Source organism: Oncorhynchus mykiss, chromosome 19, assembly GCF_057628025.1.
Source record: "Oncorhynchus mykiss isolate SJ-2025 chromosome 19, ASM5762802v1, whole genome shotgun sequence".
Classification (NCBI taxonomy): Eukaryota; Metazoa; Chordata; class Actinopteri; order Salmoniformes; family Salmonidae; genus Oncorhynchus; species Oncorhynchus mykiss.
Genome location: NC_143040.1, coordinates 64,934,473 through 64,950,957, shown reverse-complemented (window position 1 = coordinate 64,950,957; position 16,485 = coordinate 64,934,473). Strand labels below are relative to the sequence as shown.

At 41.9% G+C, this 16,485-nt stretch overlaps 1 protein-coding gene across 1 annotated transcript in view; it reads left to right on the top strand.

The window, feature by feature from the left end:
* The window catches only part of LOC149975264 (uncharacterized), a 180,790-nt gene that overhangs the window by 52,828 nt on the left and 111,477 nt on the right, over window positions 1-16,485 (top strand). The gene's annotated exons all lie outside the window — the stretch shown is intronic.

The window sequence follows — 16,485 nt, the reverse complement described above, 5'->3', positions numbered from 1 at the left end:
ATCTCATTTAATTAAAGTTCAATTTGTTTGGAAGGAAGGATTTAATCATTTGCAAGTATGTCTACTTGTATCCAATGCACAAAAACATCTACATTTTAATGGTATTAATATTAATTTGCATATAATTCCGTTAATTCCCATATATTCCCGTTAATTCCCCTCTGAATATTCCCCAAAATGTGCAACCCTATGTGTGACACAGGAAAAGAAAGACCAGAGAAAATAATAGCTGTGAACACGGTAGGTGAGAATAAGGTCCTTTCCATGATATAGCTGGGAGTGGAGAGAAAGAAGTGAGAGAGAGAGACAGAAAGTGATGTGTTCTGAACTCAAGCATGTACAAAAAAGGCAGCAAGTTAAGCCCTGACATGTTGCATCTAATTTGTCACTTTCAGGTATCCAAAGGCCTGACCCTCCTCAACCCCAGACTGTCCTACCGGAACAGGGCCTTGGAACAGGGCCTTGGAACAGGGAAATCACTGACATGTTATTGTTATTCTTATTGTGTTACTTTTTATCAAATCAAATCAAATTTTATTTGTCACATACACATGGTTAGCAGATGTTAATGCTAGTGTAGCGAAATGCTTGTGCTTTTAGTTCCGACAATGCAGTAATAACCAACGAGTAATCTAACCTAACAATTCCAAAACTACTACCTTATACAAGTGTAAAGGGATAAAGAATATTTACATAAAGATATATGAATGAGTAATGGCACAGAACGGCACAGGTAAGATGCAGTAGATGGTATCGAGTACAGTATATACATATGAGATGAGTAATGTAGGGTATGTAAACAAAGTGGCATAGTTTAAAGTGGCTAGTGATACATGTATTACATAAAGATGCAGTAGATGATATAGAGTACAGTATATACATATACGTATGAGATGGCTGTTTACATACAATGTTAGTGGTAGCTGTTTAACGGTCTGGTGGCCTTGAGATAGAAGCTGTTTTTCAGTCTCTCGGTCCCAGCTTTGATGCACCTGTACTGACCTCGCCTTCTGGATGATAGCGGGGTGAACAGGCAGTGGCTCGGGTGGTTGTTGTCCTTGATGATCTTTATGGCCTTCCTGTGACATCGGGTGGTGTAGGTGTCCTGGAAGGCAGGTAGTTTGCCCCCGGTGATGCGTTGTGCAGACCTCACTACCCTCTGGAGAGCCTTACGGTTGTGGGCGGAGCAGTTGCCGTACCAGGCGGCGATACAGCCCGAAAGATGCTCTCTATTGTGCATCTGTAGAAGTTTGTGGGTGCTTTTGGTGACAAGCCGAATTTCTTCAGCCTTCTTCACGACGCTGTCTGTGTGGGTGGACCAATTCAGTTTGCCCATGATGTGTATGCCGAGGAACTTAAAACTTACTACCCTCTCCACTACTGTCCCGTCGATGTGATTAGGGGGGGTGCTCCCTCTGCTGTTTCCTGAAGTCCACAGTCATCTCCTTTGTTTTGTTGACGTTGAGTGTGAGGTTATTTTCCTGACACCACACTCCGAGGGCCCTCACCTCCTCCCTGTAGGTCGTCTCATCGTTGTTGGTAATCAAGACTACCACTGTAGTGTCGTCCGCAAACTTGATGATTGAGTTGGAGGCGTGCATGGCCACGCAGTCATGGGTGAACAGGGAGTACTGGAGAGGGCTCAGAACGCATCCAGTGTTGAGGATCAGCAGGGTGGAGATGTTGTTACCTACCCTCACCACTTGGGGGCGGCCCGTCAGGAAGTCCAGTACCCAGTTGCACAGGGCGAGGTCGAGACCCAGGGTCTCGAGCTTGATGACGAGTTTGGAGGGTACTATGGTGTTAAATGCTGAGCTGTAGTCGATGAACAGCATTTTCACATAGGTATTCCTCCTGTCCAGATGGGTTAGGGCAGTGTGCAGTGTGGTTCCGATTGCATCGTCTGTGGACCTATTTGGGTGGTAAGCAAATTGGAGTGGGTCTAGGGTGTCAGGTAGGGTGGAGGTGATATGGTCCTTGACTAGTCTCTCAAAGCACTGCATGATGACGGAAGTGAGTGCTACGGGGCGGTAGTCGGTTAGCTCAGTTACCTTAGCTTTCTTGGGAACAGGGACAATGGTGGCTCTCTTGAAGCATGTGGGAACAGCAGACTGGGATAAGGATTGATTGAATATGTCCGAAAACACACCAGCCAGCTGGTCTGCACATGCTCTGAGGACGCGGCTGGGGATGCCGTCTGGGCCTGCAGCCTTGCGAGGGTTAACACGTTTAAATGTTTAACTTACGTAGGTTGCAGTGAAGGAGAGTCCGCAGGTTTTGGTTGTATTGTCCTCAAAGCGTGCAAAAAAAGTGATTCAGTCTGTCTGAGCGCAAGACATCCTGGTCCGCGACGGAGCTGGTTTTCTTTTTGTAATCCGTGATTGACTGTAGACCCTGACACATACCTCTTGTGTCTGAGCCGTTGAATTGCGACTCTATTTTGTCTCTATACTGACGCTTAGCTTGTTTGATTGCCTTATGGAGGGATTAGCTACACTGTTTGTATTCGGTCATGTTTCCGGTCACCTTGCCCTGGTTAAAAGCAGTGGTTCGGGCTTTCAGTTTCACACGAATGCTGCCATCAATCCACAATCCGTTGCTATGGGTACGACATCGTCAATGCACTTTCTAATGAACTCGCTCACCGAATCAGCGTATTCGTCAATGTTGTTGTTGGACGCAATGTGGAACATATCCCAATCCACGTGATCGAAGCAGTCTTGAAGCGTGGAATCAGATTGGTCGGACCAGCGTTAAACAGACCTGAGCGCGGGAGCTTCTTGTTTTATTTTCTGTCTGTAGGCTAGGAGCAACAAAATGGAGTCGTGGTCAGCTTTTCCGAAAGGAGGGCGGGGGAGGGCCTTATATGCGTCGTGGAAGTTAGAATAACAATGATCCATGGTTTTACCAGCCCTGGTCGCGCAATCGATATGCTGAAACAATTTAGGGAGTCTTGTTTTCAGATTAGCTTTGTTAAAATCCCCAGCTACAATGAATGCAGCCTCAGGATATGTGTTTTCCAGTTTGCAAAGAGTCAAAAAAAGTTAGTTCAGGGCCATCGATGTGTCTGCTTGGGGGGGAATCTATACGGCTGTGATTATAATCGAAGAGAATTCCCTTGGTAGATAATGCGGTCGACATTTGATTGTGAGGAATTCTAAGTCAGGTGAACAGAAGGACTTGAGTTTCTGTATGTTGTTATGATCACACCACGTCTCGTTAATCATAAGGCATACCCACCCGCCCCTCTTCTTACCAGAAAGATGGTTGTTTCTGTCGGCGCGATGCGTGAAGAAACCAGGTGGCTGTACCGACTCCAATAGAGTCTCTCGAGTGAGCCATGTTTCCGTGAAGCAAAGAATGTTACAGTCTCTGATGTCTCTCTGGAATGTTACCCTTGCTCGGATTTCATCAACCTTGTTGTCAAGAGACTGGACATTGGCGAGTAGTATGCTAGGGAGTGGTGTGCGATGTGCCCGTCTCCGGAGCCTGACCAGAAGATCGCTTCGTTTGCCTCTTTTACGACGTTGTTGTTTTGGGTCGCCGGCTGGGATCTGATCCATTGTCCTGGGTGGAAAGCAGAACACAGGATCCACTTCGGGAAAGTCATATTCCTGGTCGTAACGGTGGTGAGTTGATCCCGACTGTATGTAATGAAACCTAAGATGACCTGGGGTACCAATGTAAGAAATAACACGTAAAAAAACAAAATACTGCATAGTTTCCTAGGAACGCGAAGCGAGGCGGCCATCTCTGTCAGCGCCGGAAGTTTTTATTACTACTTTTTATTTTTGTCTACTAAAATATTTTCTTCTTCTTGAACTGCGCTGTTGGTTAAGGGCTTGTAAGCAAGCATTTCACAGTAAAGTCTACACTTGTTGTATTCGGCGCATGTGACAAATGAAGTTTGATTTGATTTGCTCTCCCTCCAGTGCTGTGTTCTGCAACTTAAATAGGCCCTGAATCTCAGAGAAAACACATTTATTTTCATCTCTATGTCGTAACCTGACGAAAACCCACAGCTCAAGTGATAGACGCAACACGACTCTGGTGTTAATCCCCGAATGAAAAAGATTGCACTCTGGGTTCAGGTGGTGCGTTTCCTCTCGCCGCTTAAAGTATGTACGCTAGTGGTAGCGTTACCCTGGAGACGGCTCGTAAAAGCCCAGGTGAATAGGCTTTTGATGCACCCTGGCTAATGAAAAAAAGGCTAAACTCTCTGTGCTTTAATTTAGTCTTGATCCAGTATGTTTTGAGGACACCACTTCTGTGCTATGGATCTAAATGTGTGTGTGTGTCTGTGTGTGTGTGTCTGTGTGTGTGTCTGTGTGTGAGTGTGTGTGTGGGTGCGAGTTTCTCAGTCTGTTTGTACAGTACAGTGTGTTTTGGGAGATTGTGTGTGCACGTGCATGCATCAATGTATGTGTGCATTCCTGCCTGCGTGCATTCCTGCCTACATACATGTATGTCGGTAGTTGTGTGTGTGTGCATCTGCATCTGTCCTGCGCTCTTAGAAAAAAAAGATGCTATCTAGAACCTAAAAGTGTTCTTTGGTAGTTCCCATGTGAGAACCCTTTGAAGAAGCCTTTTGGTTCCAGGTAGAACCCTTTTGGTGCCAGGTAGAGAATACTTTTGGGTTCTATATGGAACTCAAAAGAGTTCTACCTGGAACCAAAAAGGATTCTCCTATGGGGATAGCCGAAGAACCCTTTTGGAACCTTTATTTTTTTAAAGAGTGTCTGGGTGCCTCCCTCTGTTTATCTCAGGAGGCTGGACAGCTTGCTATGTGCCGGCTGGTCTCACCTCCGGGGAGCAACACCAATCCGCCCCATTATGCAAAAAGGAATCAGGGGCTCATCCCAGCGTGAGGGGGGCAGACATGCCGTACCACCTCATTGGTTTTATTTGAGAGGGGAATATATTGCACAGTCATATATATTGCACCTCTTCAACAATACCTCCCCATCACTGTAGTCTGTTGTTTGTTATTGTTGTCTGTCCTCAATAGCAGGAGTCTTCGCACTTGCCATTCATTATTTCATCAGTTTATTTAGGGTGATCATAAAGGGAAACTTCAAAATGTTTCAACTGCATATTCATCATCTCTAGCACCACCCCCAACATCAACATAGAGTGGGGCAAAAAAGTATTTAGTCAGCCACCAATTGTGCAAGTTCTCCCACTTAAAAAGATGAGAGAGGCCTGTAATTTTCATCATAGGTACACTTCAACTATGACAGACAAAATGAGAAAAAAAAAAATAGGATTTTTAATGAGTTTATTTGCAAATTATGGTGGAAAATAAGTATTTGGTCACCTACAAACAAGCAAGATTTCTGGCTCTCACAGACCTGTAACAATTTCTTTAAGAGGCTCCTCTGTCCTCCACTCGTTACCTGTATTAATGGCACGTGTTTGAACTTGTTATCAGTATAAAAGACACCTGTCCACAACCTCAAACAGTCACACTCCAAACTCCACTATGGCCAAGACCAAAGAGCTGTCAAAGGACACCAGAAACAAAATTGTAGACCTGCACCAGGCTGGGAAGACTGAATCTGCAATAGGTAAGCAGCTTGGTTTGAAGAAATCAACTGTGGGAGCAATTATTAGGAAATGGAAGACATACAAGACCACTGATAATCTCCCTCGATCTGGGGATCCACGCAAGATCTCACCCCGTGGGGTCAAAATGATCACAAGAACGGTGAGCAAAAATCCCAGAACCACATGGGGGGACCTAGTGAATGACCTGCAGAGAGCTGGGACCAAAGTAACAGAGCCTACCATCAGTAACACACTATGCCGCCAGGGACTCAAATCCTGCAGTGCCAGACATGTCCCCCTGCTTAAGCCAGTACATGTCCAGGCCCATCTGAAGTTTGCTAGAGAGCATTTGGATGATCCAGAAGAAGATTGGGAGAATGTCATATGGTCAGATGAAACCAAAATATAACTTTTTGGTAAAAACTCAACTCGTCGTGTTTGGAGGACAAAGAATGATGAGTTGCATCCAAAGAACACCATACCTACTGTGAAGCATGGGGGTGGAAACACCATGCTTTGGGGCTGTTTTTCTGCAAAGGGACCAGGACGACTGATCCGTGTAAAGGAAATAATGAATGGAGCCATGTATCGTGAGATTTTGAGTGAAAACCTCCTTCCATCAGCAAGGGCATTGAAGATGAAACGTGACCTTTCAGCATGACAATGATCCCAAACACACCGCCCGGGCAACGAAGGAGTGGCTTCGTAAGAAGCATTTCAAGGTCCTGGAGTGGCCTAGCCAGTCTCCAGATCTCAACCCCATAGAAAATCTTTGGAGGGAGTTGAAAGTCCGTGTTGCCCAGCAATAGCCCCAAAACATCACTGCTCTAGACGAGATCTGCATGGAGGAATGGGCTAAAATACCAGCAACAGTGTGTGAAAACCTTGTGAAGACTTACAGAAAACGTTTGACCTCTATCATTGCCAACAAAGGGTATATAACAAAGTATTGAGATAAACTTTTGTTATTGACCAAATACTTTTTTCCACCATAATTTGCAAATACATTAATTAAAAATCCTACAATGTGATTTTCTGCATTTTATTTTCTAATTTTGTCTGTCATAGTTGAAGTGTACCTATGATGAAAATTACAGGCCTCTCTCATCTTTTTAAGTGGGAGAACTTGCACAATTGGTGGCTGACTAAATACTTTTTTGCCCCACTGTATGTGAAAATGGCGCATTTCTATATTTTGTAGTGAAAAGGAAAGTGTTTCCAATGACATCATCCCCCAATTAGTAAACAAAGAGTAGGGGTTAAAATCATACAATGTACACCAATGATGCCATTGGAAACACTTATCTTCCTCTCTTTTTTACTACAAAACATAGAAGTTATGATGATGTTGGGATGGTGTTGGAGATGATGAATATGAAGTTGACAAATTGTGAAGTTTCCATTTAAAGTGGAAATGGTTTGGTCTCTTTTTTTATTTTTATTTTTAAAGGAGAGTTCCACTCAATATGTCATGTTTGTTGATGCTTTATTAGACAGACATAAATATAGAAAGGAAGACAGTGAAATAGGAGGAAGGATGTAGATGGAGATTGAACACCAGTCTTTGGCGGAGAGGAATATGTGTCTTTCTGGTCTCTTCTTGACATACTGCAGATGAAAATGCATAAGATGTTATCGCTGCTTGATAAGTCTATAGTCAATAGTCTTGACATCTAAAAAAACAACCATGGTGCTCCACTATACGTGAATACGTGGCTAGATCATTCCATTGGTACTCACACATAGAAAGCCATGTGAAACGTGTGTGACCTGTTCCTCATATCGTCAATAAGGGGTGATATTAATCAGTCTTAGAGCAAATCTGATCTTGACCTTTTGGGTCACATGACTTATGGGGGTTGTCACTGGCTGAGACAAAGATGTCTTCTCTCCAAGGCATGATGATGACATAACATCAGAGATATCTTATCAGACGTTCAAAGCAGCGGTGGCCCCTGATTGGCTGAGTACCTGGGGACGCGGGATGGTCAACAAAGCAGCATGACAAAAATATGATGGCAAGGTTTCGAACTACCGGTAATTTCTTTGAGACGATATATATTGCAATATAGCAATATGTGCATTTGAACAACTGCATAAATACACCTATTTCACTTTTGCATGTCAAAAACCGAATGACCACTGCTACACACGCTGCCACTGTTTTCAACAGATTATATTATACTATTTAGAACGAGCAGCCAGTTTATGAACGAGCGAGTACACCAGAGAAAACGGTCATCACAAGTTACCACAGCTACAAAGTCATAAAGACTGCCTATTTCTACAATTTATCTTCTTAAAATATGATTTTAAATCTAAAATGAATCATCACACTGCTAACCTTATTCACCAAAAAGCAAAGTTTTGTTTTCAAAATTCTTACTAAATAGCCTATTTTGAATATGTGGCTGTGGCATGCAGATGCAATAAGTGAAAACACGTGATATAACTGGGGATAGCTAGCTAACATAATGTCACAAAGCATGATCTAACTGGGGATAGCTAGCTAACATAATGTCACAAAGCATGATCTAACTGAGGATAGCTAGCTAACATAATGCCACAAAGCATGATCTAACTGAGGATAGCTAGCTAACATAATGTCACAAAGCATGATATAACTGGGGATAGCAAGCTAACGTAATGTCACAAAGAATGATGCGCAAGCTTCATATTTCCAGGTTAGTCAGATATTACTTTAGAATGCCAATTTCAAGTCTAACTATCTAGCTGCTTATCAAAGGTGGATAACTGGTTAATTTGACTCAAAAAATCTGCCACATTATTTCTCAATGTTTCTCAAAATTACAAAATGAAGGAAGGAAAGTGAAGGAAAAGCAGCCAACAAGTGCTCAACATATGTGGGAACTCCTTCAAGACTGTTGGAAAAGCATTCCAGGTGAAGCTGGTTGAGAGAATGCCAATTGTGTGCAAAGCTGGCATCAAGGCAAAGGGTGGCTACTTTGAAGAATCTCAAATATAAAATATATGTTGATTCTATATGTGTTATTTCATAGTTTTGATGTCTTCACTATTATTCTACAATGTAGAAAATAGTAAAAATAACAAAAAATCCTTGAATGAGTAGGTGTGTCCAAACTTTTGACTGGTACTGTACACGTATATGGAGACTGTTTAATGCCCAAAAAATTTAACTAAAAATAACATTCCTGATTTCCTTTGTTAAATCTCAGGCACTTGGGCTCCTGAGTGGCACATTGGTCTAAGGCACCGCATCTCAATGCAAGAGGCGTCACTACATTCCCTGGTTCAAATCTGCACAATTTTCCCAGCGTTGGCTGGGGTAGGCTGTCATTGTAAATAGGAAATTGTTCTTCACCGACTTGCCATGTTAAATAAAAATAAATAAGTGTCACTTAGATATAGGACAGACACTTCAGAACAAACTTCCTTTTGATTTTTTGGGTGACTATCTGTTACTCAATGTATTTGAATCGGCTAATAACAGTAAGATCCTAGATTATTTTGTATCTATTTGTTTTATTTTATATATACTTCAAGGGGTCTTAACACTCAAAATCAAATAGCTAAATTTTCCTTCGTATGACCTTCAAGGTCATACCCCAATGGGTTAATGGATACCTGACATCCTGTTACCTGACAAATGGACACTATTGCACCAATTTCAACATCAACTATAATGAAAGTTAAGAGCAGACAGAGGCAGCATACACGAGTTCTACACACACGACGTGACTTGACAAGTAAGCCACCATCTCCCTAACTGCTGTCGTGGCTAATCATTTCAAAATATGACACTTGCAAGAACCTGTGAATTCAATAAAATACTTTTAATACAATGTATTGCAAGCCGGAGTGGTCCGCGGAACACACACCTTTTTCAGAGCACTCGCTCTGATTTATACACATACAACATATGAGTCCATCCCACATGCAAATGAAGTTACTTCCCTCAGTCCTTCTGCCACCATTATATCCCAATCTGTGCATCCTGCTTGTTCAGCTCGATAATGCCCATATCTGCTTTCAATCAAGTTGTAATGGTGACAGGACCTCTTCATGTCCCAAAAATAATACATGCCTATCTTATGCTATGGGCCCCCTTACGTTCAGCCTGGTGTGTTCTTTGGTATGTCTGTCCTTATTAGGATTCGTAGACTATGTGTCTCTTCTGACATTCCTTCAGCATCTCCATGTCCTAAATATATGTGGCCTATGTCTATAGTCCATCAGTTGGTCATTTGGCTGACCCCCTCCTTTGTATATCCCTCTGACCTTGGTATGTCCAGCTGTCCTAGGCGCCTATGTGTCGCCTTCTCTTCATGTGGTTATTTAAGATCAGCATACTATGTGTCTCCATCTTTAGTGTGTCCAGTTGTCCCATACTCTCATGGCCTCCTCTGGTCTCCTGTCCTATACAATAGACAATGCATTTTACCAGAATGGCAAATGCACTCTATAAGTGTATCTCTCTCTTGTGTTACAGTACTATGTTCCTCCATATATGTACATAATTCTCCCATACTGCTAGCTGTCAGGACAGGCCAACAGTGAGTACTGGACTGTCCACTTGTCTGAAACATCTTTACGAATTCACACTTTCGGACATTTACTTTTGCTTTGTGGACGTAATGGGTCATGGGTCTCCCATGACTGTGGGCCTGCTGTGTGCAGAATAATGGAGATGGGGTTCATCTGTCACTGAAATGGAAGGACAAAATAATGGACATCCCTTTGAAAGCATTTGATTTATCAAGCTAGAATTTCGTTTGGACACGTTCTTGATGTTTTGAACTGCATTTTTCAGTCATTTTAATTGCTGATATGGAAATTCTATTTTAACCTTACAAATGATGTGTTTAATAATATTTCACACAATAATATTATGTGTTTGCGTGTGCCGAACATTGGAAGAATTGTAAATACATTGTGAAAGGGTATAGACAGGATGGTTGTTTAGCAACAAAACTGATGTGTGTGCAACTATGGGGCAAAATAGATGCCATTGGTTTAGACTTTTGACAACATGTAAGCTATAATGTGTCTCCAAATGTTTATTGAAAACAAATACATTTGCACAATGTGCACTTGTTGTCTCAAATACATCGTTACAGTTGTTGGTTAGCCACTGAAGCTAGCGAATTTGAGTCATATTAGCATAGACATGACATCATTCTTGTCATCGATGCTAGCTATCTGACCGTTCAGAATCATAAAAACGCACACATTCTGGCCTCATAGATGCGCGCATGCATCATTTTTTGTGATGTTAGCCAACCCGTCTATGAAATGTGAGTTGCGAATTATTCAGATCAAAGGTGTCCATATACTCTATATTGGTATTTTAGTGTAACTGTGAATGCTACTTCGGTCGATGGCTGAGCTGATTTGATTAATGTGTCATTTGGTCAGATTAAATTGAAATATTCCACCATCGGAAACTATCACTTGTGTATCTTGGCTACATTGGTATTTACATTTGGTGAAAATTGTTTGTCGATTTTGGTTAATAACCTTTGTCACTCTGGTTCTTGGTGCTATCTTTTGTATGGAGAACTTGGGCTTCATCAAGGTTTATTTGTGAGTAAAGCTGGCTTTGATAATAGCCAGTGCTTACCCAGCCACCGACCTCACGGTACGTCACTGCCTTAACCCACAGAGTGGGGATAAGTGGGCAATTTTAGCAGCCCGCCTTCAACACCAACGAGCACAGTCAGAGTTCAGCAGTGAGAGGATATGAGGAGTGAGCGTGACAAATGGAGAGAAATTGTGTGAGGGAAAGAGATTGTTGGGGGCAGATGGGAAGAGAGAACCAAATCAAATCAACTGTGTTGGGGAGTGGTGAACTACATGTAATTAAACTAGAAATGTAATTGCATTTTGCAGTAGCTTGGTGGTAGTTGAACTAAATTCTAATCTTGGAAGTGTTTTCAGTAGTTTATTTATTTTTTGACATGTAGCGGTGTAGCTAATTACTGGAACTACAAACTACATTTTTTGCAAAAATAAAATATGGGTGAAGTAGGCAAGAATTTCCTCGGCATCAGACCTGCCCAATTCTCACTAGAAATATTGTTTATGTGTTTAATAGGCTAAATTAGATATCCTGTTAACATCTGACTGCAGAGTGATCTGTTCTTGCAATTTGTAGTCTATGAACTTTGAGATTTCGATGTGATGAGAAGTGACTGACTAGATATCCCCCTTTCCCTTCCTGTCCCTAAACTACATTTTTTCTTAAAGGTAGCTTTAGTGTAGTTTAACTTCTTCCAGTGTGAAGTAATTGGTATCATTTGAAAAGTACAGTGCCTTGCGAAAGTATTCGGCCCCCTTGAACTTTGCGACCTTTTGCCACATTTCAGGCTTCAAACATAAAGATATAAAACTGTATTTTTTTGTGAAGAATCAACAACAAGTGGGACACAATCATGAAGTGGAACGACATTTATTGGATATTTCAAAATTTTTTAACAAATCAAAAACTGAAAAATTGGGCGTGCAAAATTATTCAGCCCCCTTAAGTTAATACTTTGTAGCGCCACCTTTTGCTGCGATTACAGCTGTAAGTCGCTTGGGGTATGTCTCTATCAGTTTTGCACATCGAGAGACTGACATTTTTTCCCATTCCTCCTTGCAAAACAGCTCGAGCTCAGTGAGGTTGGATGGAGAGCATTTGTGAACAGCAGTTTTCAGTTCTTTCCACAGATTCTCGATTGGATTCAGGTCTGGACTTTGACTTGGCCATTCTAACACCTGGATATGTTTATTTTTGAACCATTCCATTGCAGATTTTGCTTTATGTTTTGCATCATTGTCTTGTTGGAAGACAAATCTCCGTTCCAGTCTCAGGTCTTTTGCAGACTCCACCAGGTTTTCTTCCAGAATGGTCCTGTATTTTGCTTCATCCATCTTCCCATCAATTTTAACCATCTTCCCTGTCCCTGCTGAAGAAAAGCAGGCCCAAAGCATGATGCTGCCGCCACCATGTTTGACAGTGGGATGGTGTGTTCAGCTGTGTTGCTTTTACGCCAAACATAATGTTTTGCATTGTTGCCAAAAAGTTCAATTTTGGTTTCATCTGACCAGAGCACCTTCTTCCACATGTTTGGTGTGTCTCCCAGGTGGCTTGTGGCAAACTTTAAACAACACTTTTTATGGATATCTTTAAGAAATGGCTTTCTTCTTGCCACTCTTCCATAAAGGCCAGATTTGTGCAATATACGACTGATTGTTGTCCTATGGACAGAGTCTCCCACCTCAGCTGTAGATCTCTGCAGTTCATCCAGAGTGATCATGGGCCTCTTGGCTGCATCTCTGATCAGTCTTCTCCTTGTATGAGCTGAAAGTTTAGAGGGACGGCCAGGTATTGGTAGATTTGCAGTGGTCTGATACTCCTTCCATTTCAATATTATCGCTTGCACAGTGCTCCTTGGGATGTTTAAAGCTTGGGAAATCTTTTTGTATCCAAATCCGGCTTTAAACTACAGATACAACAGTATCTCGGACCTGCCTGGTGTGTTCCTTGTTCTTCATGATGCTCTCTGCACTTTTAACGGACCTCTGAGACTATCACAGTGCAGGTGCATTTATACGGAGACTTGATTACACACAGGTGGATTGTATGTATCATCATTAGTCATTTAGGTCAACATTGGATCATTCAGAGATCCTCACTGAACTTCTGGAGAGAGTTTGCTGCACTGAAAGTAAAGGGGCTGAATAATTTTGCATGCCCAATTTTTCAGTTTTTGATTTGTTAAAAAAGTTTGAAATATCCAATAAATGTCGTTCCACTTCATGATTGTGTCCCACTTGTTGTTGATTCTTCACAAAAAAATACAGTTTTATATCTTTATGTTTGAAGCCTGAAATGTGGCAAAAGGTCGCAAAGTTCAAGGGGGCCGAATACTTTCGCAAGGCACTGTATTCAGACACCTTCACTTTTTCCACATTTTGTTACGTTACAGCCTTATTTTAAAATGCATTAAATTACACTTTCTCCTCTTCAATCTACACACAATACCCCATAATGACAAAGCGAAAACAGTTTTTTAGATTTGTTTGCAAATGTATAAAAAAAGAAAAAAGAAATACCTTATTTACATAAGTATTCAGATCCTTTGCTATGATACTTTACATTGAGCTCCGGTGCATCCTGTTTCCATTGCTCATCCTTGAGATGTTTATACAACTTGATTGGAGTCCACCTGTGGTAAATTCAATTGATTGGACATGAAATCGAAAGGCACACACCTGTCTATATAAGGTCCCACAGCTGACAGTGCATGTCAGAGCAAAAACCAAGCCATGAGGTTGAAGGAATTGTCCATAGTGCTCCGAGACAGGATTGTGTCGAGGCACAGATCTGGGGAAGGGTACCAAAAAATGTCTGCAGCATTGATGGTCCCCAAGGACACAGTGTTCTCCATCATTCTTAAATGGAAGAAGTTTGGAACCACCAGGGAGGGAGAGAAGGGCCTTGGTCAGGGAGGTGACCAAGAACCAGATGGTGACTCTGACAGAGCTCCAGAGATCCTCTGTGGAGATGGGAGAACCTTACAGAAGGACAATCATTTCTGAAGCACTCCACCAATCAGGCCTTTATGGTAGAGTGGCCAGACGGAAGCCACCCCTCAGTAAAAGGCACATAACAGCCTGCTTGGAGTTTGCCAAAAGGCACCTAAAGGATTCTCAGACCATGAGAAACAAGATTCCCTGGTCTGATGAAACCAAGATTGAACTGTTTGGCGTGCATGCCAAGCGTCACATCCGGAGGAAACCTGGCACCATCCCTACGGTGAAGCATGGTGGTGGCAGCATCATGCTGTGGGGATGTTTTTCAGTGGCAGGGAATGGGAGACTAGTCAGGATTGGGGGAAAGATGTACGGAGCAAAGTACAGAGAGATCCTTGATGAAAACCTGCTCCAGAGCGCTCAGGACCTCAGACTGGTGCGAAGGTTTACCTTCCAACAGGACAACAACCCTAAGCACACCCCACCAAGACAACGCAGGAGTGGCTTCAGGACAATTCTCTGAATTTCCTTGAGTAGCCCAGCCAGAACCCGGACTTGAACCCGATCAAACATCTCTGGAGAGACCTGAAAATAGCTGTGCATCAACGGACCCCATGCAACCGGACAGAGCTTGAGAGGATCTGCAGAGAAGAATGGGAAAAACTCCCCAAATACAGGTTGTGCCAATCTTGCAGCATCATACCCAAGAACACTCAACGCTGTAATCATTGCCTATGGTGCCTCAACAACGTACTGAGTAAAGAGTTTCCCCCTCATCAATGTACACACAATACCCCATGATGACAAAGCAAAAACAGGTTTTTTTTTATTTTTGCAAATGTATTACAAATATAAAACAAAATAAGTCAAGGAGTCTGGCTACTTTCAGAATGCACTGTATATTTTCTGAGTAGCTTCTCAACACTGAAAATCGAGCAGTCAGAAAAGTGCTTTGCTACTGTAAACAAAGGAGGAATACTCTAGCAGGAGTAGATTAGTATCAAAAGAAGCAAAGCCAGAGGAAATTACAACTAAGGGAGACGGTTGGCGTGGAGAGGTTTTAGCATAAAGAGATTCCCTTTTGTTTCTCTAGTCATGCATCCATACAGTGTTTTACATCGAATGCCCATCAGTGTGATTTGACATACAGTGTACAAAGTAGCTATGACAGGCGAAACGCTGAGGGACACAGGGGGAAATTAGCCTACCTCTGTGTGGATAAACCAGTAATACAGAGATGGAGGTATGCTAGCTATAGAACCACACTTCCACTTTCAACACAGGGGAGGAAATTACCTGGGATTGGTTTACATTTGGAGTGTGGAAGTCTGGGAGGAGGCTGGTCATTGTGAATTTATTAGGACGTACCAGGACAATATATAATTGGACAAAATGTTTTTTAAACAGATCATGCCTTGCATTGATGGATAGTGTAGGCACTAGGTTTAGTATACAGTCTGGGAATATTCAACAAATATAATCCGGAAAGTCAGAAGCAGAATGTGAAAACCAGAAAACATTTTAAGATCGCACCGCATTAATAAAAACAGGAAGTAGGATTTCTGCATTTTAGAATCTTTGGAAACATAGATGCAGGAGACAACATTTATGTATACACTTACCACACCACATATTTTCAGCAATCCTAAACCTCACTGACATCTCATCATCACGAATCGACCAAACCAATTATATGATATTACACATGTACAGATGAAAAGAGGTAAGGCTGTAGCTACATATGAGGACACTAAACCTCTGTATTGTTTTCCCTTTAACCTTCTCCAATTAAAAGTTGCACAAAAAAAGGGTGGGGGAGGTTGGGGACTCAACTTACTGTTGAGTTAGAATAGTAGAATACACAAAGTGCAATTTCGGTTGTGCAATTTAAATTTTTGGTTGCAGCAGTTTCCGTCTTGTTATATGTTACTCACTGACAGTCAATTAACCTATGCAGTTTAAAAAATGTAGTAAATTAGTCTGGCAAAAAGTGTAGAATTGCAGGAAATTTGCTGTAAAACGTCCCCCAAAATTGTCTGTAAGCAATTTGTTAATAAAATAATGTTGGTTAATAAAACGTTTGTTAATAAAAATTATTTTTCAGCTCACAGACCCCTCACCATTTTCAAGCATGTGGTGGCTGCATCATGTTATGGGTAGGCTTGTCATTGACAAGTACTAGGCAGTTTTTTAGGAGAAAAAGATACACAATAGAGCTAAGCACAGGCAAAATCTTAGAGGAAAACCTGGTCTGCTTTCCTCCAGACACTGGGAGGCAAATTCACTTTTCAGCAGGACAATAACCTAAAACACAAGGCCAAATCTATGCTAGAGTTGCTTACCAAGACAACATTGAATGTTCCTGAGTGGCGTAGTTACGGTTTTGACTAAAATTGGCTTAAAATCTATGGTAAGATTTGAAAATGGATGTCTAGGAAT